This window comes from Podarcis bocagei, assembly GCF_964188305.1.
Source record: "Podarcis bocagei genome assembly, chromosome: 14".
Classification (NCBI taxonomy): Eukaryota; Metazoa; Chordata; class Lepidosauria; order Squamata; family Lacertidae; genus Podarcis; species Podarcis bocagei.
This window is the reverse complement of record NC_138139.1, coordinates 24,751,371-24,776,772: the sequence shown is the minus strand read 5'-3', so window position 1 is coordinate 24,776,772 and position 25,402 is coordinate 24,751,371. Positions and strand designations below refer to the sequence as shown.

The following is a 25,402-nucleotide window of genomic DNA, read 5'->3' as shown; positions in this document are numbered from 1 at the left end:
TATTATTATTATATATTTATTTAAAACCCAACTTTTTCCCCTGACAGGTACTCAAGGCGGATTACATATAAAATAGGAATAGCTAAAAATATGGGGGGGGGAGCAATAATTTAACAATGATTAATCATTAATAGAAAAATACAATAAAAAAATCACAGCACCAACCAACCCTTTCCTTAAAAACAGTCCGTTCCCAAAAGCCTGTTGGAACAAAAAAGTCTTCATATTTTCGATGGAAGGACAAGAAGGAGGGAGCCAGTCTAATTTCCCTAGGAAGGGAGTTCCAAAGTCTGGGAGCAGGTGCCAAGAAGGTTCTCTCCTGCATCACTACTAAGTGTCCTGAGAGGGTGGCGGGACCAAGAGAAGGATAACAGGCAGCCCACAAACAGTTGGGGTGGACCAGGTTTTGGGGTTGGTCCCCTTATAGCAAAAGCTGCAACTGAGGATCCCTAATTGATCACTGGTAGGGGCTGCTATGATCCTTCAGCCCCTGAGCTGGGCATCTGGATAGGAAGTGCTGCCCTCTGAGATTCCTTAAGGGGATCACCCATGGAATGGGTCAGGAGGGGCCCTACCCCACCTGTTTCCCTGTAAATACCCAACCCAATGCCTCTTCCTCCCCTAGCATTGGTGACCCATGTCAACTTGCCCCCAGACCCATTATACCTGCAAGCATTCCATCAAGCCATTATTAATGTCCACCTGTTGTTCCACAGTCACCAGTTGTGACTGTTTCTAGTCACTGATGAATGTACTCAGCCTGGCCTGCACACTTCCATCTTTGTGTGTAATCTTTGGGTGCTGAATCACCCAACTGTCATGTGTCTGCACATTCCACCAGATCACCTTGTTAACTTTTTCCCAAGGCCCATTTACCTGGGCAGGGTCTGTCTGTGGCCCTTCTTCCAAAGTTGCCTCTCAAGGAGCTCAAACCAGACAATTAACGTTTGACGGTACTTCATAGCTGTCAAGTGTCCCTTATTTGAAGGGCCAGTCCCTTATTCCAGCGCCATGTCCCGCTGCTGTCCCTTATTGATGGATGTCCCTTAAATGATGTCCCTTAAATTTCAGAGGAAGCAGCTCCTCTCCCTCCCTCCCTGCCAGCCAGGGAGGAGGGAGGCTCCAACTGTGTTACTTGGCTGTGTTGCTCACCCAATAAGAAGTCTAAGAACGACTGGGGGGTGAAGCTTGCATGCCTTGTGTGTGGCTAGTTAATGCAAGCTGAGGAGGTTTTTGAATGCTGGATGCCATTTTGTTGCACGTGCTGCTGCAAACTTTGCAGTGCAAAGCCAGGCCGGGGAGCCATCTTAAGTTGAGGCTGCATAGGCCTTGTGGTGCATGTGATTCAGATTCTATTCAGTTGAACCTCTGGTTACAAAGTTGGTTGGACAGTGTTCTCGAAGCTACCAGCATGAGTTTGACCAGACTGCAGGAGGACAGGAAGACTGGAGTGCCTGGAGCAGGTGAGGCTGCAGGTCCCTTATTTTGGCTGCTAGTCCCTTATTTTCAAATCTGTAAGTTGACAGCTATGCGGTACTTTGAAAGCAAAGCATTCAGTTCGGCAACAGCTGTTGGACAGAGGTGAATTCATTTCCTCTTGCCAAACTCATTGTCTCCGTGTTGTATGACAAGCACACCTTGAGGTCCCGAAGATGCAAACTGAGATGTCACCAAGGGCTTGAAGCTGTCCCACATCATGGCCCTCTGTCCCAACCAGGAAATGTGCATTTTGTCACCCAGATGGAGGTGGGTTCTCCTGTCAGATGGTGCAGCATGCTGATGAGCCCAGTTTGCCATTCTGTGCCCGCAAATCCACACAGCTCTGTAGTCAGGACCTGTAGGAGTTCAACAAAGAGAGATAAAACTAGGGGTTTGGTGTGGGTGAAAATATGCTCTATATCCTGCCAAGTCCCCATGCATGATGGCCTTAGTACTTAAAGATTTGGGGTGGGGGGAGAAATCGTGTCCTCCCTGTTGCAGTGAGACCTGGAGACTGACCTCCTGATTGTGGGTGGGTATATTGGAGAGCCACAACACTTGTTGCTGGGTTTAATCTGGCCAATGGGGTGCAGTCTAAATGGACCGAGGGACCTATATATACCTATGCACGTGACCCAGAGCTTCCTCTTTCGGCTTGTGCATTGGAACACCCGCCCACCTCTTCCTACTTTTAGGGCATTTTGTGATTGACTTTGCTATGCCATCATGTGTCATCTGTCATTGGGACAGGGGCATGGCAGGAATTTCCCCCACTTGGCTGGTTGGCTGTTGCCATTTGGGTTCCACCTGCCACACAGCACATCATCACAACTTGTAAGGTTGCGGATAGGCACTGGTTCAGGTGATAGGGACAGGAGAACGGTCTCGCCATCCCTATGTGAGGGGTATTCCGTTAAAGGAATCCAGGGACCCAACTTGGTTTGGTCAACCCCTGAGAGGGGGTTGTGTCTGTGCTTGAGTCCAGGGGAGCATCTGGGGAGTGAACAGAGTCTGTTCCTGGGCTTTTCACCTACCTCAGGTGTTCACCCTTGGCTGACCTATGCTGGAGCCCTGGGTCAGCGCTACCTGCAAGGGTGCAGGGAGCTAGTCGAACCAGAGCCTATGCAACCACTCACTTTTCTGTAATCAATAAAGTTGTGGCCTAAATTCTGCCAAAAACCAAAACTAAAATTTGAGTCAAATGTGTGTTTATTTGGGAGGAAGGTATCTGGGTCTGAACAAGCAAAGGAAAAGTGGTCCATTCTCCTTAGTCACAGCAATCTGGGCTAAGGAGCAAAATTTAAGAGTCTTAAATGGTCATTCCTAATTATTCTATTAGTATCATCCAAATCTTTATTTATCTTGCTGTATCATTATTTATACTAATATTGTTACGATTACAAATGATGAAGTGCTATCCAAAAGCAAAATAACATGGAAGATATAGAACATGATCACCCCAAAGGTTTAGCCCTTTTCAGTCTGATTTATTTTAATGAGAGCTAAGCATGTGCTTAATTCTCTACCCTTTCAATCAAGGCTACTTAAAATTACTTTAACTTTAGCTGAATAGTTGTGTCTCTGCTTAGCACATGTCCTTAGGTGAAAAAAAATCATGCATTTCTAACTCTCTGCTGTGCTTGAGGAGAGTTTAAAAATACATTTTACGTGATATTCAAAATGCCATTTCATTCTATATTTCTGTTACTATCCCCAAGGAATTGACTTAATCATGGCGGATGTTTGTTTGGGGTGTGTAGGCAGGAAAGCATGTGCCAATGAAAGAAAAGTAGACAAAGAAAAATAGAAGACTTGAGATAATTTTAACTATGGGGATGGATTGGTATATTTATGTAGAGTATTTTTAGCAGTTCATCATAATCATCCCATTTCTGCATGTTGCATGTTGCAAATTACAGAAATGTAATAGAACTACCATCCCCTCTAATAGCGATCTTTGGTCGCTGAGTTCCTACCAGTTTGGAAGCAAAATGGGGATAACCATAGCAATGCAGGAACAGCTATTTTCATTGCATTGAAACAGACGGGGATGTAATGTATGCATTATGAATTAAATATCTGGCAAATGTCCCCTTTAAAAGAAACAGGTATGGAGAGCTCACTCAGAGATGTGGCCTGGCAGGATCAGTTGATGACTACTTTATGCAGACTCCCAGGCCTCTTCAGAAATAAAGTTTGTTAACCATTCACTCCAGACCCTCCAAGTGTCCCTATTTTTCAGGGACATCCCTGATTTAGAGAAGCCGTTCCGGCTTCTGATTTGATCCTGGAATGTCCCACTTTTCCTTAAGACTTTCCTATTTTCATTGGAGAAATGTTGGAGGGTGTGGAGTTATCCGACCCCCGAGCCGTCTGAAGGCAATCCTGTATAGGGAAGTTTTTTAAATGTTTAGTGTCTTACTATGTTTTTATATTTGCTGGAAGCTGGCCAGAGTGGCTGGGGCAACCCAGTAAGATGTGTGGAGTATAAATAGTAAAATTATCATTATGGAATGGGACGTCCCTCTTTTCATCGAATAAATGTTGGAGGGCATGTTAACTCAGCTTGTAGTAAGTTTCAACATAATCCACTGAATATAACATTCCCAATGCAGCCAAGGTTCCTGTCTCCGTGGCAGGAAAAGTTAGGACTCAAATGAGTGACTTGAATGTGTGTGTTAATAACCCAGCCCACTGCCAGCACTGGCCACACCCACCACTGGCCACACCCACTTTTATGTGTCCCACCCCAAGCACTGCTGCATGCAGGCCAAGTCAATTGCCCACCTCGAGACTAGGTTAACATGGAACAACTCTTACAGGGTTAAGGTGAAGAATATCTGAGCATGAGCAGGGGCCAAGAAAGGGAAAATTAGAAATTCACTTGTAATCTTATTTTTATTTATGAACATATTACAATGTTGGTGACTCAGACTCAAGGCTTGAAATACACATGGGGATTATGAACAGGCTAGATTTCTATTATGCCAGGTAGCTGCAAGTTTTACCAATATTGCTAATTTGATCCACTTTTTTTTATTCTCTACCAACCCATATATTCTCCCAGGAACCCAAGTCTGCATAGGTAGTTCTATCCCTGCTCTGTCTCTCAGTCTGTGAGGCAGAATAGGCCAGTCACTATCTCTCAGCCTAAAGTCACACAATGAGCTTCAGGAATGGATGAGGTTTTGAACCTAGGACTTCCCAGTCCTCTTTCAACACTTGCAATATTGGAAAGCATTCCTGGTGTGCTCTGGTGGTGCAAACATAACACAGAGCAGGTCTTTAATCAACTTACAATCAAGTTTAAAGACTTTTCAGATTCCATTAAATGCCTGGGTAGAGAGGAAAATCCTAACCTGGTGCCAAAAGGATGTCAGTGTCCACACCAGGTGGACCTCACTGAGAACTAGGGGTGCAAGAAGGCAGCTGTTTCTGTCCATACCTGTATTAATCACATTCAGGGCCGTTTCCATTCCACATTGTCCACCAAATACTACATAATTTGTCTTGCTGCCCACTATTTAACTTGGATCAAGTAAGATGAAAACAAAGTAAAAACAATGTAATCTCATTCATTCACAGATTTAAAAACAGGAATATGAATACCATATTTGCTTGGCTGATTGCTATTCCTGATCAAAGACAAACATGCAAACTGTAGCCATTTTAGCTTCCTTTTCCATCAGGATTGCGTCCCTATCAGGACAGCTCTGTCAGAGGCAGGATGTTGAGGATTGCAGGTGGGGGATAATAATCTTTGAGAAAGCTGTCTGTAATCTTTGAGAAGCCTTGGAGAACAGGTGAAGTCCCTGCAGGCTGAAGGTGGACAAATGTTGTTCCCAGCTTCATAAAGTGGGGAGAAGAGGTCAGTTTAGGTCAATATCAGGAAAGGTCCTAGAACACATAATTAAACTAATGCATGATCACTTAGAAAAGGATGCTGTGATTACTAAGAGCCACCACAGGTTCCTCAAAAAAAAGTCATGCCACAGTAATCTTATTTATTTCCTTTTATATATATAATGTTACAAGCTTCGTGGCTCAGGGGGATGCTGTGGATGCAACATATCCGGATTTCAGTAAGGCCTTTGATAAAGTGGACTGCCTGGGAAGGTGATGGTTTTTCCTTCACTGGAGAACTTTAAACAGAGGTTAGATGACCATCTGTCAGAAATTCTTCACCTGTGATTTCTGCATGGCAGGGGGTTGGACTAGATGACCCTTGGGATCACTTGCAACTCTATAATTCAGTGATTCTATCAGAGTGCTGTTGTGCTCAGCTTTTGCTTTTGGACTTTCCACAGGTTTCTGGTCAGCCACTGTGAGAACAAGATGTTGAGTGAAACGGACCATTGTTCCGATCCAGCAGGGCTTATGTTCACAGGCCAACAACCCAAAAAGACTCTCTCTGTTGTTGCTACACTATGCTTTGATTAAGTTCAAACTCTTAAACTGTAATTCTTTGATTATTGTGTTTTGTAATGTTAGCTGCTCTAAGGGGTTTCAGAAAAGCAGGCTCATCATCATCATTGAAAGCAGAGGCATGATACTGTCATGGCAATGCACTTTTAAGCTGATCTCCGCAGGAGGGATTTCAGCACATGCTTAACCCTTCCAGTGACATTAAAGAGTCTTTGAAGTCCTTAAATCTGGCTGGGTCCTGCCCTAAGTCTCCCCTGTTGCATTTACAGGTCATTTCCATCATTCCAACAGTAGGAAAGTGAAGCCCTTTTTTTTGTTTTAAGGAGTTTATAAATTATGGAAAACAAGTTGACAGCTTGTCCTTATAAATATGAAGATTGCCTTCCGTACTCTCATGAATCTGAAAAGTCACTGCTTAAAAAAAAAAAAGCGCAAAACTACTGATTCAGCAAACTGAATGAAACCAAGCATTCCCTGGGTAAGTTTTGCTGACCAGGGAATACTCCAGCAATTTAATTTTTTCTTTTTCTTTTTTGGTGGTCCAACATTTGCTGTGCTTTTCCCCCTCTTCCAAATATTATTATGTTTACAGAAAGAGTCCTCATTTCCCGCAGAAAGGTCCCATTATTGACAATATGAATATAACAGTGAAATATACTCCAATACCTGAATATGCTTAGAGAATCCAGTTACAGTCCCAGTGGAATGTTCCTTATTTGTTGCTAGCAAAGAAAGCTCTGGGGTGCTCCACATTTTCTGCTTATGCTTCCGACCTTACCATGATAGAGAAAATGCACAGAAAATTTAATCTGATGCCACCATTACTCCACAATTCAATACATGGAAGATATAGCTCCTAAGGGCTCATTCCATGGTAGGAACAGAGGAAGCTGTCTTAGACAAAGTCAACCCATCTAGCTCAGCACTGACAACCCCAGATGGCAGCAGTTCTCTGGGGGTTCAGACAGAAATCTTGCCAGTTCTACTTGGGGATTAATCTTTAGGCCTTCTGCATGCAGAGCAGGTGCTCGACCACAAAGCAAGGAAGCTTCTTCTCATCAAGGAACATAAAAAGAGCATGTTGGGTCAAACCAATGACCCATCTAGTCCAGCATCCTGTTCTCACAGTGGCTGACCAGATGTCAGTGAGAAGGCTGCAAAGCAGGAGCTGAACATAAGAGCATTCTCCCTGCTCTACAGTTGCCAGCAACTGGCATTCAGAAGCACACTGTGGAGGCAGAACATAGCCTCCATTGTGGCTGGCAGCAATTTACAGACTTATTCTCTATGAATATGTCTAATCATTTCTTATAGCCTTTTAAATTTGGGGGCCATCACTGCCTCCTGCAGGAGTGCTCCACAGAATGACTATGTAGTACATGAAGAAGTTCATTTTTATATGTCCTGAATCTTTTAACGTTCTGCTTTATTGGACGTCCATGAGATCTAGTGTTGTGAGAGAGGGAGAAAAGCTTTTCTCGATCCACTTTCTCCATGCCATGCATAAATTTAGATGATCATGCCTCCTCTTACTCGCCTTTTCCTTAAACGACAAAACCCCAAACTGTTCCTCATAGGGGAATCGCTCCATCCCTTTGATCAAGGCTTTGACCACCATTTCATCTCCCCATTACTTCTCAGAAGTCCTCCATTATTTTCGCTCATTATACAGTGGATGTAGAACATATCCATCAGGTTTAGTGGCCACTGATAAGCCACATCCTCCATGAATTTACGGAATCCTTTTACTTGTTTAATTTGGGGAATTTGAAGTTTAATTTGGGGAATTTGAAGTGACAGTTCTCTGTTGCTGAGATTCCAGAGATGAGTGTCAGTTTGCCTCCAAAGGTTGAATGGAAATGGTAGAGTGGCAGGAGGCAACAAGTGGAAGTGGATAAGCGTTCTTCTGCCCCTCTCAATTTGCTTTTGAAACCCAATGCCTCATGGTAGGGCTGGCCTTGATTGCCATTTCATTTTCCTCTCCCAATTCTTCTCCTCCAAAAGTCCCCTGTATTTGTTCTGATTGCAGAATCTTGAAGATTCTGGTTGCAGAAATTATACTATTGGGTGGATCCCACCATGTGCAGTTCTCATATATAGAGGGAGTAAATGAAAGAACAAGGTGTTTGGGAAGTGTTTTTCCCCAAAACATAGACACCCCATCCTGCTCTTGGGTATTTAATCACCCACCACTTTCAATTAAGTGCTTCCCACTGAAAGAGGGTGGGAAAGACTGTGAAGGAAATTGATTTCCTCCTAGCTAATGCATCTTTCCCAGTCTCTGGCCCACCCTTATAAGCTCCCCATTCCTTTCAGAAGGACACAGATTAGAAAGTCACTTGGTCAAGGGGCAGCAGAGGGCACTCCAGGCCAGAGCAGGTTAAGTTGTGGTCACTTTATCTCTTGTTGTTGACGCAAAGCCCCGAGGCCACGGCCTGAGGTTTTCCGGCAAAAAAAAAAAAAAAAGTGTTTACAAGCAGGTCAAGGACTTGTTAGCAGATAACCATTAGCAAAACAACTTTGCTATTGACAAAAGCAGCAAAGAAAGGTATGTTTGCAGATGCAATCCTTCCTTTCTAGGACAATAAGGTTAAATCAAAATGGCATTTCTGAGGGTCTGCTTACAAGAGCTTCCTTTCCCCTGCTCCCCTTGAGCTTTTAAGAAGTTGTCCTGCCCTCTCTCTCTGTCTCAAAAAAAGAGCAAGCTACTATGCACTTGTGCACTAAACTTTTTAGAAACTTAGAACTAAATCAATTCTGGGATTTACTGCTGGTCAGACAGTAGCCAGGGCTTGTTAATGTCTCTTAGCTTTAGACTCTGCTTTCTAATTAGAAAGATGCCCCCCTCCTTCCTTTCCCAACCCATAGCTCATGAAAACGTTTGGCTCTGAGTGAACCTCACCTGGTGTTAGCTTTCATGATTGCCTTCTGAGCACGCCTCCCCCCCCCCCAGCCCAAAATCCAGAGCAGGTTCATCAAAAGGTTCCCTGAAAAGTTCAGGAGTCGTTCAAGCAAGCCCAAGCCAATTTATGGTTTTGTACACCAGCAGCTGGGATTCAAAACCAGGGCAAGCTCACCAGACCAAATGAGGCTTTGCCTTCAAATGACACATCTGTTCAAAAGCCAACTAGCCTGGAATTTGCAAAAATGTACTGGGTTTTACACAGGCTTTTTTTCCTAGCAAAAGAATTGTTTTGATCTGCCCATCTATCCATCGATCTATTCATCTGTCTCATTCCTTCTAACTAGGACAGGCCAACCAAATTTCACACTCCTGAATGCAAATCCCAGTCAGACTGTGCACTCCTCTGGATTTTTCAATGTACTATTCATGTGCAAAAAATGCACACAAAATGTATACTTTCTGTGAACAACTAACACAACAGCCATACTTTGCAGGCAAATGCATCGAAAAACATTGAAAAGTATGCAATACATATGCATTTATGTATGTATGTATGTGTGCACAAAATACATGGAAAAGCACTGAGTGCAAGGAGATTGAACAATCTATGACAGAGTGCCAGCAAGACTGAAACGGGGTGAAATTAACAGCTTTGCCCATCTTTACTGCTAATATTCCATGCAGAGACTTTTCTCACCCCAAAAGCTATTCCCCACCCCCCCACCCCATTTTAAATGAAGGAAAGGCTCTGTTTTGCTTATAAATTAACTACTAGCAGCCTTGTAAACAATGCTGATCAGGAATTACGGGGAAGGGGGGACCAGTGCAGTTTAGAAAGGTACAATCTGTCATCTTGATTCAAAATGGTGTCCACTGGTTGCCAAACACAGAAGAAAACCTATTCCTTGATCTCAGGAACCATTACACAAAAAATAGTTGTGATATTGTAAGAGGTGTCTAAATGCATGCAGTTTTGAATAATTCAGTCCACCATTTTGAATCCGATTGTATCCAAACCCTGCTCCTTCATCACAGGAACAAGCATACAAAATTTGATTAACATTGGTACAGGTTTGATAGGTTCAGTCTGCCATCCTAATTCAAAATAGTGCCCAAAGGTATCCAATACCTCCTCCCCGATCTCAGGAAGCATCACATCAAATTGGGTGAAGACATCTTCAAAGGTCTCCAGATGCATAGAAGAAACAAACAGCTTCCTAAAATACCTAGTAGAACTGTGGAATTGCAGATTTGGAAGTGATCCCAAAGGTCATTTATTCCACCCCTCGCAATCAGAAATCACAGCTAAATAATCCCTAACAGACGGCCATCCGAGTTCTGCTTAAAAGCCTCCAATGAAGGAAAGTCCACTACATTCCAAGGTAGTCTATCTCACTGTCAAACAGCTCTTGTCATCAGAAAATTCTTCCTAACATTTAGTCAGAATCTTCTTTTTTATAATTTGAATCCATTGTTTGGGTCCTCCCCTTTGGAGAAACACAAAATGAGCTTGCTTCATCTTCCATATGACAGCCTTTCAGAAATTTGAAGGTGGCTATCATATTACTTCTCAGTCTTCTCTTCTCCAGGATACACATACCCAACTCCTTCAACCATTCCACATAAGGCTTGGTTTCCAGACCTTCAATCATCTTGGCTGTCCTACTCTGCATATGTTCCAGCTTGTCAATATCCTTCTTAATTGTGTCCAGTTCTGGACATTATACCTCTCTTGATGCAGTCTGGAATTGCGTTAGTTAGTTTCTTATTCAGTTTTTGCTGCTGCATAACACTGTCAACTCATGGTTGTTGTTTTTTGAATATTTTATTAGTTGAATATAAGAACAACATATAATCAAATACAAGCAAGCAAATAAAGTATCCCCCTAGCCCCCCCCCCAACAGCCCCAACTACGTCCAAGTAATTACATTACTAATATAATCAAATAAAAAATTATTTCTACAGTTGCTGGTTTTAAAAAATATCATTCCACATGCTCCCATGTGTCTTAGGTGGTTTAAATGAATGTTCTTTCTTTAATGCATATGTGTCAACTCATGTTAAGCTTGTGGTCTACTAAGACCTCTAGATCCTTTTCACATGTACTGCTGTCAAACCAGGTGTTCCCCATCCTACATTTGTTCATCTGATTAGTCCTGCCTAAGTACAGAACCTTACATTTGTCCTTCGTGGAATTCATTTTGTGGAATTCGTGGAATTCATAGCCCTCCTTCACTGATTTGGAATGCAAGAAGGTGACTTTGCTAATAACGCTGGGAAAAAATATTGTTATCCTACTATATATTACCAAGAGTTCAAAATATACTTTGCCAATTGCAGTGTTTGGAATTGCACATTGTGGGTTGTATGGTGCCTTACTGCTCATGTGTCTGTATTTACCCACATTTTTCTGTTTTGCTGGAATATCTAACACTATCACAAATCCAATACCCATCCATCTTTTCCTCCTAATTCTTCCCTCTTCCCCCAGTGTATGGACCTATAAAAACAGAGTTGTGCTCAATAAACTCTTCCTATTAAAGATGACAGTTTTTTTGGGTTTTTTAAACACACTTGATTTTTTTTGAAGAAGAAAAAAATGACTGTGATTCCGCGAGAAGTGGAAGAAGTTCCTCCAAGTTCCTTTCCAAGCTGTTAAAGATTAGCTTGATGTAGATAAGCCTATTCCCCAAACTCATTATCTGTCTTCAAAATGCACCTTAAGGACTACTTAATAAAGTCAAGGTTATGTGAAGAGTATTTCAGTGAAAACCAGTGAATGACTGTTAATAAATCTGCATTACAGATTGGAGATTTTGTCTCTGTCTTTCATCCCAGCGATAGATGATCCCTCTGTTCTCTCCCTCCCTCCCTCCCTCCCTTTCTTTCCTTCTTTTTTTTCCTTCTTCAATAAACACGTGTTGCTACTTTGCTAAGGTCACCAGTTTGAATCAGAGGCAGCTGCAGGAAAATAGGAAGAGCGTTTTCCAGCATGTTTATAATTACCGTGTTCAATGCATTGCAAAAATATTTCCACCACTCCCTGGAAGAAGGCTACAGAGGGTGGTGAGGTTGACCATTTGCTGTGGCCTCAAGTCCAATAAGGGGAGCATAGCCCTACCAGCACCATCATTTCTTCTTTTGCTCAAAAAGTTCAAGAAGATTTAAAGGTAGGGAAAACAGAATCTTCCCTTTGGCTATGCATATACTCTCTTTCCAATTGGGAGAGGTCAACAAGGCTGCATTCACACAGCAGATTTATTCCATTTCTCTGATCTTTCCCAAACTTTTAATTTACACATTATATTTGAGCTTTCAGAATCCACTTCCAAAATTCTAGTGGAACTTTGGCACTTATTTCCATGTTAATTGTTTCGGGGAGGGGGATCTGTTTGGAACCCCAGGAAATCACCCAAGTAAAGTCATGAAATTTGGGTAGTATACCAGGTACAGTATACAGTTTTCATGGGGGAATGGTAGAGGAACAGAAGCACGCATGTGCAGAAAGGGGACGGAGCAGCAGCATTGTTTGCTGTGTCACTTTTTCAATCTGAGGGCCACATGGCAATGGTGGGTGGGGCCAGAAGAGAAAGTGGGCAGGGCAATTTTACTGTTGCATTGTAGGCTAGTTTCTACACACACACACACACACACACACACACACACACACACAGGCACCTCTCTATCTGCCAACCAGACAAGCAAGAGCCACTATCAAGCAAGAGTTCAAGGACACACACCAAGGACAGGCAAAAATAGGGTGAGTAGTTCTGAGAGCCATATAAAGAGTCTTTCAGGGCCACATTCAGCTGCTGGGTTTGAGATCCCCCCTGTACGCTTTATAGGATAAAACCAGAACCTTGAATTAAGTATATTTCCTTTCCCTGAGATCCTGGTGAGCTGTGCAGTTAAGAAACCGAGGTTAAGGGGAAGAAGAACAGAACAGATAGAATAAAGGATGGTGTGATATGAAAGTCCAGGCATCATTGCACGAAATGGCATTCCCATACACTTGTCAGGGCTCAGAAGTTTTATTACCAAGGAATTTCACTTCTGCCTCTTATTCTTAACACACTGCCCAGCGCTGGGCCTGAGAGGATTTGCTGATCTAATATAGATAGCGATTTTGTAGGTTTGTTGAGATTTATATAGACAGCACCTTGGGATCAGGAATTACATTTTAAAATGTAATAAAATGCTCCTTGGCATTTTTTTCTCTAAAAAAATACTTACAAATACCCGTACTTAAAAAAGTAAACATCAAATAATCTCTGATATCTTTCAACAAAATGTTGACATAGCTCAAGGAGCTTCATCCAGATCCCTGAGTCGTTTGCTAGAGTCAACTTAATAAACTCATTTTCTTCATCCTGCCATGAAGTTTCCTATCCCTGGGAAGATGGAAAGGTAAACTAAAGATTGTTTTCTTTTATACATGTATTTATTTATGTGTAGATCGATAGACAGGTAGAATTTTTTGTTACATGTACTGTATGTATGTATGTTTGTACAGTGTGTGTGTGTGTGTGTGTGTGTGTGTGTGTGTGTGTATATATATATATATTTGCTTTCGTAGATTTTCACGGGTACAGGAATGCAGGTTTGGTGTCTTCGGGTGTCTTCCCGTGTAAGAGTTGGGGTGTCTAGGCGACCTCGTCGAAACGTCGCCTAGACACCCCAACTCTTACACGGGAAGACACCCGAAGACACCAAAACCTGCATATATATATATATATATATATATATATATATATATATATATATATATATATTTCTTCCACACAATTCACCAAATCCTCAGCCATGGTAGGGGCTACTCCACTACAGCAAATGGGCACTTTGCCTGCAAATGTGGTGTGCAAATTTCAGGGAAGGCTCAGTGGTAGAACATCTGCTTTACATGCAGAAGGTCTCAGGTTCATTCCCCAGGTAGACATCTGACTGAAACTCTGAAGAATAGCTGTTAGTGAGTGTCAACAATACTGAACATATATGGATCAATGATCTGGCTCTTAGGCAGCTTTCCGTGTTCCTATGGATTATTATTATCCTCCATATCATTACTAATATAGTGTACCTCTTCTGAATGGGTCATCTCCTTGTCCTCCACCATCTTCTGCAACTCTAGAACTGGTGCCCTCCAACTGTCTTAGACTGCATCTCCCATTAGCCCCAAAATTCCTTCAGAACTCTTCAGATAACTTGCCTGAGAGCCAAAGTACATGAGGTGAAGGAGGAGGCTCCTGATTTTGCTTTTCAGTAAAATACACCTTTAGGCGTGGGGGGAAACTGCAAAGTCTGAGCTTGCCTCAAGCTGGGGTGAAGAATTGTGAACTGGAAAAGTTCACATCCTGAACTCGCCCGATGTCTCCATCACTAGTCAACATCTACTTTGCCTTGAACGTTTTCCTTTAGGCAAAATTCAAGGCCAGCTCTAGTACAAGAGAATTCCAAGTTTTGACCTATGAGTGGAAAAAGTGATTGTTGTCTTCCAGCCATAAGCCCTGGAAACCTAGAAGTAATAACAGCAACTGTTGCTTTCATAAGATGAATGGATAAATAGGTGGATTGTTAGACTATGATGATGATGATGATGATGATTTCTTACCTCCCATTCCTTGAAAGGTCCCAGGGTGGATAACAGCAATGTAAAAATACAACGTTAAAGTAAAAACTACTTAAATAAGATGCCAGACACAGCTCTGTGGGGAAGGAATGTCCTCTCCCAGGCCATTATACCCCAAACTTTTGAGGGTGGTGGAACTACCAGGAGGGTTTCCTAAACATAGCTATGGCTGTATAATCTATATACCACCCCTCATTAAAAAAAATCACAGGATTTTTAATTTTAATTAATTTACCTTTTTTGCTGGTCTTATCACAATTCTATTCATCAGAGGTCTCACCTGAGCAGGACTCTCCAAATCCAATTCAGTGTAACTCTAAACACAATCTTCTCATTTTGTCTTCTCCAACAAACTTGCCAGAGCAACATTGGTTTTCTTGCTCCTGCCTGTCATGAAAGCATTGAATCCAGACCAGCAAGCCAGGGGGAGTGAGGAAGCATTATAGAAAGCCCTCTTTGCATAGCAACTTTGCACGCTACCCAGGTCCAGGTGACAGCAGATAGGTTCCACTCATCAATAGTATATGAACAACTAATTAATCATTAACCAAGGCTTTAATAAATGGTTACCCACTTGTTTGCCAATGTGGAGCAAAGAACCAGTTACGTGTGGGATGATCAGATGACATTCTACAAAGGCAACTTCAGATGAAGACAATGCTGATGATGTGCAGGCTACTTTTCAGTAGGGAAGTTCATCATTCTATGTGTCCCCTGAATAATTAGGGGAAGACTCCCATATTCTCAAGTCAGAATATGCCATCAACAAAGTGTCTAGACCAGAGAATCTTAAAAGCAGTTATTTTGCCTCTGATTTTCCAAAAAGCTAAAAACACAACAAGGGGTGAGTGTCATTTTTTTTTTGTTTCTATTAACTTCTCATTTTTCCAGCCTTAAGTTCAGTTCTTCATATTTCAATGTCAGAATTTTTTTAAGTAGCTCTGTAAATTCATCTGCATTTTAGTGTGAATTTTACCTAACATGCACATTTTTGCAAAGTCATCCCCCCATTTCTGTGTTATTTGCACTAACATATGCATTTTTATGGGCACTTTACCATCGTATAGGCATACATATAGACACTTTACCATAGTATAGGAATACTATTACCTGGCTGGAAAATTATTACCTGGCATTGCAAAATTCAGAGAAATGCAAACATCAACAGATGACTTTTGTTCTTGCTGTTCTCCTAGTGTTTCAGAAAGTGTGGGTTGGGCAGGTTCTCTTTTAAATATGAACTGAATCAAATATCTCTCCCATCCCTACACACAACCTTCCCACCCTTTCCCTTTTCCCACCTTGAGAAATGAAAACCATATTGACTCAGGAAACACCCAGAGCTTGAGAGGGGAGGGGTGCAGATGAGAGGGAAGTGATGGAGAAACAGGGGAGGGGATATTTTGCTTTGACTAACAAGTCTAACTTTTAATCACAATAAATTATTTCCCCGGTGCACTCCCATCATAGTCATTTGTGGGAGGAATGAACGGAGTAGTTCCTCCATGTGAGTTGCAATTCTCCTCCAAGTTTTGGCTGAGATAGCAAGTGGTGCTAAACAAAGCAAAAGGGGAAGAAAATTATTGTTGTTGTCTTATGGGCACTTTGCCCATAAGGTCTCGAGCCGGATTGCAACAATTTAAAAACAACAGATAGCCATTGCACTACAGAAGGCACAGTTTATTGTGTGGCCAGCAACCGGCTTAGGCATTCTCTTGCACAACAACTGCCTGCTGGTGGAAAACTTTTTGCCAGCAGAAGAGGAATGCTGCAGAGTAATTTAGGATACCCATGAGGACTAGACACTTGCTGAATATCCAGCATGCCCTCTGTTCTGCACCAATTCCCAGACACTGCCCATAAACTCACATCACGGTCTCTGGCTATAAACTGTCCCGATATACTTTGCTTCATAGTTTTGCAAAATAATAATAAAAAAGGTTCATGGAAATGAAACTAGAGCTCTCCTGCTCAAGAGCCAATTTGCCAGGATGGCCTGGGAATCCCCTTGGAAAGGCGGGGGGGTTGAAAGATTTTATGCTTGCTCACTCCAATTCCACTGACTTAAAGGATTAAAGGGTTGAAGAAAAGAAGAAGGAGGAAACTGAAGTTGACATGAATGCCGCACAACTGTTGAAGTGTATACTCTCCTCCCTCTAGCTTTCCCCTTTTCTTTCCCAGTTAATGAATAACTCTGGATGTTGTAACTTATCTTGCTTGTACTTGGGGGGAAATGCACTTGGGCAGTATCCCTTAATTGGTGTCTTAAGCATGTCAGACATATCTGTCTTATCACAAAGCTTGTAAAAAAAAAATGAAGAGCAGGGCTCCCCCAGATGTAGGGGTGGACTGCTTTGACTTGAGATTAAATACTTTGTAGAGATCAGGCCATGTTCTCTCTCTCTGACACACACACACACACACACACACACACTTTCCATTTATTCTGGGAAAGTTTGCCCGTACCAAGCAATGCAGAGAAACACATCACTTTTCTTCCAAACAGAAAAAAGAATGGATGCTAATTCTTCTACTGAGCTTGAGTTCTAAGTGCAGCCTAGAAAACCCTCTTGGCATTGGCCAGCTGACAGCTGTTTTTCTTAGGGCCTGCCAGAAGGGGTCGCTGTGGTGCACAGATTTCAAAGCTAGATACGTGAAGGGGAAGAGGAAGATGCTTTGGAAACAGAACTAAAGGAGAGAGATATTTGGTAAGCTTCCCACCTCCCCTTCTTTAGAAATGTGATGTTTGGCTAAAGTCTAAGCGGAAGTCCTTCCATTGTTGCCACAGCCTTTTTGTGAGTCTAATCCCTCACGCAGGACATTCGATCCTCAAGCCCATGCTATTACCCCACAGTGTATTATGGATGGCAAGCTAGCTCGGGGATTAGAAACACATAAAATGCTCAGAAAAACATTTGTTGAGATTTCCCATGCACACTGATGCAGATGGACAGTTAGATTCCACTGCTGGAATTCAAAGCCGTCCATTGCCACAGTGTACAGCAATGACTACAGGGAACAGAGGTGCTTGCAAAAGTAACATTTTCACAATAATAATGGCCTCTTCCATTAATTAACTCTTTCAAGGGTGTGCATCAAATAAGTTATACTCAGAGTAGACCCACTTAAATCAATACACTTCAATTCATTGTGCTCATTAATTTCAATGGGTTTACTCTGGGTAGGTCTAGCAGATATAAGTGGATCCCCTTCAGGTGGGTATGGCTGCTTCTACACATTGCTCCTGGGGGCCTGCAAACAGGCAACAGATATACTTCATTCAAGAGGTTATTGAAGTCAATGAGCAAAGAACTGGCGTTTGAGAGTTGAAATCAAACCCCAGTTCTTTGCTCACACATTTCTCTCCTGCCTCCATCCCTAAAGGTACTGTACGGTTTCTTCAGAGCCCTCTCTTGCCTCAGACCTCTGTCATCTCTGCCTTTCCCCTCAAATTTCTTATATATCCCTTTTGCATGTCAATTCATTGTCTATACGGTACCCTTCCTTCTGCACCCAATTTTCTGGACTCTCTGTCCCTCAGATCCCCTACTTTCTGAGTACTTTTCCTGTCCTTGGCCTGCTCCACAAATCTACTCCTGTTCCTGTGGCCTGTGTGATTTTGTTAAATCCCATCCAAACCAACAAGTTTTCCTTCCTATGATAATCCTGGACCGTAAACATTCCAGAAAACTTACTGTCTTTCCTGTGGAGCTGGAAAGCTTGTGAACTCTTATGCCACCCCACCAGATCAGCCAATCTGAGGATTCATTGCCACAATAGTGCAGATTTCCTGTTGAGGGCATTTCTGTTTAGGCACGGGGCTTGTCCATTCCTGTAGGTCTTTGTCATGCTTCTTTAGGATCTTGCTTCCTTGTTTGCTCTAGCAATAATCAAAAGAGGAATCACCATTTCCTCTACTCAAGTGAGTAATATACATGTGATGCACGTTTCTCATTGATGAAAATGCTTCCATTCACTTGCCTTAGAACAACTTATAATACACATTTTACAGATGAGGAACTGAATTTGGGAGGTGTTGTCCTGATGCTGAGCTAAGATGTGAAGCCAAATATTCGGGGCAGATCCACACCATCCATTTAAGGCCCATCCAAAGCACATTTAAAGCATATTACTGTCTCTAAAGAATCCTAGGAACTGTAGATTGCTAAAGGTACTGTGAATTGCTATTCTATGGGGGGGGGACTACAGTTCCCAGAATTCTTTGGAGAAGTCATGTGCTTTAAATATGTGTCAGATGGGCTTTCAGTGTATGGGGTGGATCTGCCCATGGTCACCAGCCACACTTATGATCCTTATATACCATTTTCTCTTGTATTTATTTCTATGTATAACTACATATACACAAAGTATGCTTGTTTTAGAGCTCAGCCTCCCCTAAATAAAGGGGGGGGGATTAAAAAAAATATCTGAGAAACCTTTCGAGATCTCTCATTTACTCACCCCATTCCAAAGGATAGGCCACATTGCAGAGTTTTCTCAGAATGTATCACACTATTTTTGTAATGGCCCCCATCTCCCCCCTGCCACATATTTGCATGGTGTCCTCCAAAAAAAGCTAAGTCTTAGAGATTGCAGATGATGCACAATTGTTGTCAGGCATTAGTAGCAAAAAAAGAAAACCTGGCAGGGGGTAGGAACTGTGCTCTAGCCACAGTTGAGGAAACTATTGGAGAAACTTCTTGAGAATTTATCCTGTCCCTGGAGAAATTTGATGAAATGCTCTCCCTGCTCACCATTTCTCTGCCTTCAAATAGGATGGAGAGTTTTGATCGGGCCATTTGCACACAGCTCCTGTTTATTTGCACACATTATGAATCACTTTTTCGAATGAGCCTTAATCTTCTCCATTAGTTCCATCAAGGAAAAGCATCATCCTTCTCAAAAGAGGCATTACACAAAAACGAGAAGCCTGTCAGCCCGACAATAAGCACATTTATTCAAAAGTCGGTCCCTCTCCTTTCAATGGACTTTTCTGGTAAAATGTGCTTAGGTTGGCAGTCTATCCTTGCAATTCACTTTGCGCAGCATGGAATTTGACTCCAACCATTTGTGCAGAAAAGGCAATGAGGCAGGACTAATCTTACCAACTAAGATAGTTACCGTCCCGTAAAAACTAAGATCTCAAAGAGGGAGATAAGTTGGCTCTCCAATTAATCTGGCCACCAAGGGTGCTTCATTGAGAAGTAATTTTTTAAAAAACTTCCTTACATTTGGTAGATCATTTAGTACATTCAGAATAAGCTTCAGATTCCCAGTCAGAAGCCATCTCAAAGCCTTCATAGAGGTGGATTTGTGTCATAATTATACCATAGCTTTGAAAGAACTATACCATATTGAAGAGAAGATGACTAAGATTCAAGATTGGACAGACATGAATGAATTTCATGGAAACTACTGAACAGAGTCAACATTTAGAAATCAACATGCCAGAAAATATTTAATCCCACGGTGTTTAATAAATATGTGATAATCAGGCAGGGAAATTGACTTCATTGAACCCCACCCATCATGATATTTTAGAACCTCTAAACCATGATGGGAAATGGGGCAGAGTAGGTTTTGTCTCACCACATCAGGAACATAGGAAGCTGCCTTATACTGAGTTAGACCATTGGCCAATCTAGCTCAGTACAGTGGTACCTCGGGTTACATACACTTCAGGTTACATACACTTCAGGTTACAGACTCCGCTAACCCAGAAATAGTACCTCGGGTTAAGAACTTTGCTTCAGGATGAGAACAGAAATTGTGCTCCTGCGGCGCGGCGGCAGCAGGAGGCCCCATTACCTAAAGTGGTGCTTCAGGTTAAGAACAGTTTCAGGTTTAGAATGGACCTCCGGAACGAATTAAGTACTTAACCCGAGGTACCACTGTATTGCCTAGGTCAGGGGTCAGCAAACGTTTTCAGCAGGGAGCTGGCCTACTGTCCCTCAGACCTTGTGTGGGGCCAGACTATATTTGGAGGGGGGGGGAATGAACAAATTCCTATGCCCCACAAAAAATCCAGAGATGCATTTTAAATAAAAAGACACATTCTACTCATGTAAAAACACACTGATTCCCAGACCGTCCATGGGCCGGATTTAGAAGGCGATTGGGCCGGATCTGGGCCCCGGGCCTTAGTTTGCCTACCCATGGCCTAGGCTGACTGGCAGTGGCTCTCCTGAATTTCAGGCAGGGTTCTCTCGCAACCCCACCTGGAGATGCCGGGGACCGAACCAGGGGAAAAGTTATAGCTGGTGTTATATTTCCCATTACAAAGCATGGTAGAACACAGAACATCATTTTATTTAGAGCAGTCAAGGAGCTGAATCACAAACTGAAGCAGAGAATGCACAGAGCGACTCACAAACAGACCGGAATATTCATACACAGAGAGATTCATGGTGAATCTTGGGGTATGTGCACACTCCTCATATAAACAGCTCTTGGACATTTGTCATTTGGGGCAGGCGGGAGAGTTTGGATGCCCTCCTAATATTTTTTCCGCAGAAGTAGGGTGTTTCATTTGGGAAAATACTCTTCTGTTCTCCCTGAGTATTGACTGATATCCTATGTATATGTTATTTTTATAATATAAATAATATCATGCTCAGCATTCCGCACTTGCTGACCATCGTACAATTTTTTTACAATCAGGAGAAAGGCTGTTTGTGCATTTTTATCGATATCCAAAAATGTGCCAAGCATCATGGTACTGCTGGAATGAAGACCCTTTCTCCCTTTCCTCCCCCACTCACTCTCTCTCTCTCTCTCTCTCTCTCTCTCTCTCTCTCTCTCTCTCTTTCTCTCTGTGTGTGAAGGCTTCCTTTAATAGCTCTGAATTGTGGGCAAAGCATAAATATGGCTTTTCTGTGGCTAGGACTATCACCCATCTTATTTATGACTGACCTGGTTGGGTACTGGTGACCTTGGGGAGTTTAATTGAGGCTGGGATTATATGACACAGCTTGAAGCCACCTGAATTTAAAGGGTGCGACACATATGCTCTCATTTCGATTCTCCTGTGTGAATGGCACCACTGTTCTTATCTCTTGGAATAATGTCTAAATATGTAAGCCATATGACAGTAAAATGGCCTCCCAGTGCCACTGGAATCCTGCTGCCTTCCCCAGCAATTTCCCCCCTTCTTATATCATTTTTTTACAGCCAACTCTTAACTTTTTTATGAATGTGATTTTGGCAAAGAATTGAGCTTGTAAAATATAGGTGGGGGGAAGGAGGGGGGAGATACATGGACACAATGTACTTAGCTCTCTGTATTGAGATTGTATTTAACATCCCTTTAATTAAATTGTTAACATGCCTGATGAATGTCCCTTCCTTTCACCCTGCCCATTTCACTGAAAAGTAATAAATTCTTAAAGTCACTTAATGCAACTGAATATTTTTTTTTGTTGGGGTGTGAGATTGAGAAAGCAGGGAAGGCTCATAAGAAAAAAGGGTAGAATAAAGCAGAATAGCTGAGATATCAGCTAGCCAGTGTGATATTTTCTCACTGGTGGCTGTCCCAAGATAGATATAAACAGCTCTACTTAAGCTTGCCTGAATTTGCAGGATAAAAAGAGAACACCATTGCTGTTGTTTTATGACACAGACAATTGCCACTAGACACTGAACAGATGATCTTCAACTTATATCATTTACATTCTCAGTTGATCTTCTTCTAACCAGAGTCCTCAATGGGCTTATATATTTTTTCCCTTGCAGCCAAAAGCAGCACCAGAAATCAGTGGAGTCAAGGAACTGCAAGGCCCATAACCGTTAAGAGCCTTAACTACCGAAGCTGATCACCACCATAAGGGATAGGGGAGATATTTTGTGCAGTTCACATATTACTGCAGACTTATTTAATTCACACTCCCCTCACAAAAAAGTGAATTAAAATGTTATCCTTTGAAATTTGCACTTCTCTAGAATTTGCAATGCAGTTCCGCAACCATTTTTCTTTTCTTTTCTTTTCTGAAGTATGTATATTAGGAAAAAGTCTGGGTAAAAATGCATGTATTAGTGAAACTAGCAGGTTTCATTTTTAACAAAATGCAAACTGATGTCAAAATATGGCCAACTGAATTTAAGATAGGAAAAAGGGAGAAACTTAGAAAAAACGAAACTGCCAGATTCATCCATCCTATTTACCATTTGGGTTCTTTCATGGTCTAGGCCATTTTCTTAGGCTATTTTGGGGGCTTCACCTAAACGGTTGGAGAACCTTAACTGCCCTTTGGAAAATAAGTGACAAAGTGCCTTCCCCACCCCAGTGTGACCACCAACAAGAAGGGAGGGGAACAACAGGGGATCCAACCCACTGTATTTCCATATTGTTTAAGGATGCAATAGGCTTGGGCCCTACTCATTCCAGATCCAGCTTTACTGGAATACAGGAAGCTACCTGTATACTTAGTCAGACCACAGGTCCATGTAGCTCAGTGTTGTCAACAGTACATTGACTGGCAGCAGCTCTCCGGGGGTCTCTCCTTGCCCTACCTGGAGATGCTGAGAATTGAACCTGGGACCTTCTGCTTGCAAAGCATGGATTCTGCCACTGACCCTCTCCTGAGTTATGGCCATTGGGAAGGGCAAGGGTTGAGGGAAGACTTCAGAAACTGACACCTCGATATGCTCAAGGATCCTTGAAGAGGTGTCATCTCTTCTCCATATGGATTCAGTTGCCATTGTACTTTGTCTCTCCTGACCTATTTTCTGGGGGTGGGGGAAGCCCTCCTAAAAACTCACAAGAGCAGCTGGACATGTCTGGAACAGCAAGAGCCTGCTGGAGATGCAGTGAGTGCTGCAAGAGAAGCTCTAATTGTTGCCGAAGTGTTGTGATCAAAACAGCTTGTGGTGTGAGAGCCGCAGAAGAGGCTATGGCTGCCAGCATCATTAGGACTAATCTGTTTGTTGTTGTTGTTTAGTCGTTTAGTCGTGTCCGACTCTTCGTGACCCCATGGACCAGGGCACTTCTGACCCCATGGGCCAGGGACTTCTGTCTTCCACTGCCTCCCGCAGTTTGGTCAAACTCATGCTGGTAGCTTCGAGAACACTGTCCAACCATCTCGTCCTCTGTCATCCCCTTCTCCTTGTGCCATCAATCTTTCCGAACATCAGGGTCTTTTCCAGGGAGTCTTCTCTTCTCATGAGGTGGCCAAAGTATTGGAGCCTCAGCTTCAGGATCTGTCCTTCCAGTGAGCACTCAGGGCTGATTTCCTTAAGAATGGATAGGTTTGATCTTCTTGCAGTCCATGGGACTCTCAAGAGTCTCCTCCAGCACCGCAATTCAAAAGCATCAATTCTTTGGCGATCAGCCTTCTTTATGGCGACTAATCTGTAGGCCTGGTGAAAGGAGGTGACAACAGGGAACCGGCATGTCCTAAACCGAAGGGATGTTGGCAGTAGTGTAGTGCTGGGTTCAGAAGTACCTGGTTCCTTTCTGATAGCCACACCCACACACCTTACAGCCACACCCCTTTCAAAGATTATACAACCTTCTAAGATTATAAAAGGAATCTTAGAATTATATATTAATAATAGTAAGGGATGCATTACAATGACCATTGCAGATGTCCATGCACTGCCTTTCAAGTAGTGCATGGACATCTGCAATGGTCATTGCAATGCATCCCTTACTGTTATTAAGGGATGCATTTTCTGGGCACGTACATGGGCAAATGATTTGGAGTGCTCCAATATCTTCTTTGGAATGACTTAAATTGTGTTTTCCTTGAAGTTCCATTGTAGGTGACAGAACTTGCACACCATTCTCTTGAAATGGGAGCAGCTTGTGCTTTCCATGTTCCTTAATGCTTTGTGCTGGAGCATACAGAACAACTCCTCCTTGGTGTTCTCCCTGCATGCCTTCTCCAGCGTGACTCCAGGAGCCAATCCTCAGTGGAAGACTCACCTCCATTCACGCTGGTTGGCTCCAACCAGCACAAAAGGTGAGAAGACATCTTCTCAGTGGCTAAAAAGCCCCCCTTTCATACAGATTGGGAGGCTCTAGGATGCTGCAGAAATAGTAAAGGGTCTTTGACCCCACTCCCCATGACTCCAGACCACTAGATCTCTGTGTACTGCACCAGCAGAATGTCAGGGGACAAACAGAGAAGTCTGGTAGGCCAGATTAGATACACAGGCTAGAGGTTCCCACTGCCTGTCCTCGATGATATACATCATGATAAGATTTCTGTGTAGGCAAAGTGGGATCGTACATGTTGTTTTACTATCCAGGTTTAATAAAGCGCTCCTTAAGAAGACTGTGAAGCATTTACCATAGGTTGACCCGTACCTCTTTCAAGAGCTAATGGGAGAACAATCTCTTAAGAACAGACATGTTACACCTCTGAAGAAGTAAAGGAAACAACAAAAAGTATCTGAAAAAGCAGGTCTCTTATTTATTACATTTTAATAGAAACTCACTGCTGGCCTTATCTGATGCTATTCGGGTTAGGTTCCATGGTTTGTGTGTGTTTGACCAAATTCCCTTATCTTCTCATTGCTTGTGTTCTGCTCCGCTAGCATCCAAGGCATGCTGATATACTTATCTCCTGTTTTATAATAAAGCTTTGGCTTCCATGAGCTGGAAGAGAAGGAGAGGAAAAAAGGGGGAGAGCAATTTAGAAGATGCCGAACTTATCAGGGGTCCGACTTGTCAAGTCCATCGGTATTTTTAGTCAAGCTGAGGGGGGGGGGGACCCAACACTTGTGCTGGAGTAGATTTATGCAGTGAAGTGAATTTAGCTTATTTAAAGGTTCAGTATCAGGAGATTGGATCTCAAGGGGTTTTTTATCTTCTTTTTTCCCTGATTCAGTGAAGTATATACAGAAAGTCCTCAGAGGCAGATTTACCAAAATACTAACTAGCTAATCCACCCAGCAATAAATGGCAAAGCAGAAATGGACTGAGCATCCAAGCGAAATGCCCCAATCAATAGAAAGTTAGATTGGC

The 25,402-nt window shown here is 42.6% G+C and overlaps 2 long non-coding RNA genes across 2 annotated transcripts; one reads left to right on the top strand and one right to left on the bottom strand.

The window, feature by feature from the left end:
• LOC308573907 lies at positions 1 to 14,939 on the bottom strand. The gene is made up of 2 exons (XR_014002216.1): positions 14,717 to 14,939; positions 1 to 1,835 (listed from the first exon to the last, which is right to left on the bottom strand). It is a non-coding gene; the product is annotated as an uncharacterized lncRNA (long non-coding RNA).
• Positions 13,056 to 22,344, top strand: LOC308573920. Its single transcript, XR_014002232.1, has 3 exons — positions 13,056 to 13,217; positions 17,041 to 17,144; positions 22,168 to 22,344. It is a non-coding gene; the product is annotated as an uncharacterized lncRNA (long non-coding RNA).
• The last annotated feature ends 3,058 nt before the right edge of the window (positions 22,345 to 25,402 follow it).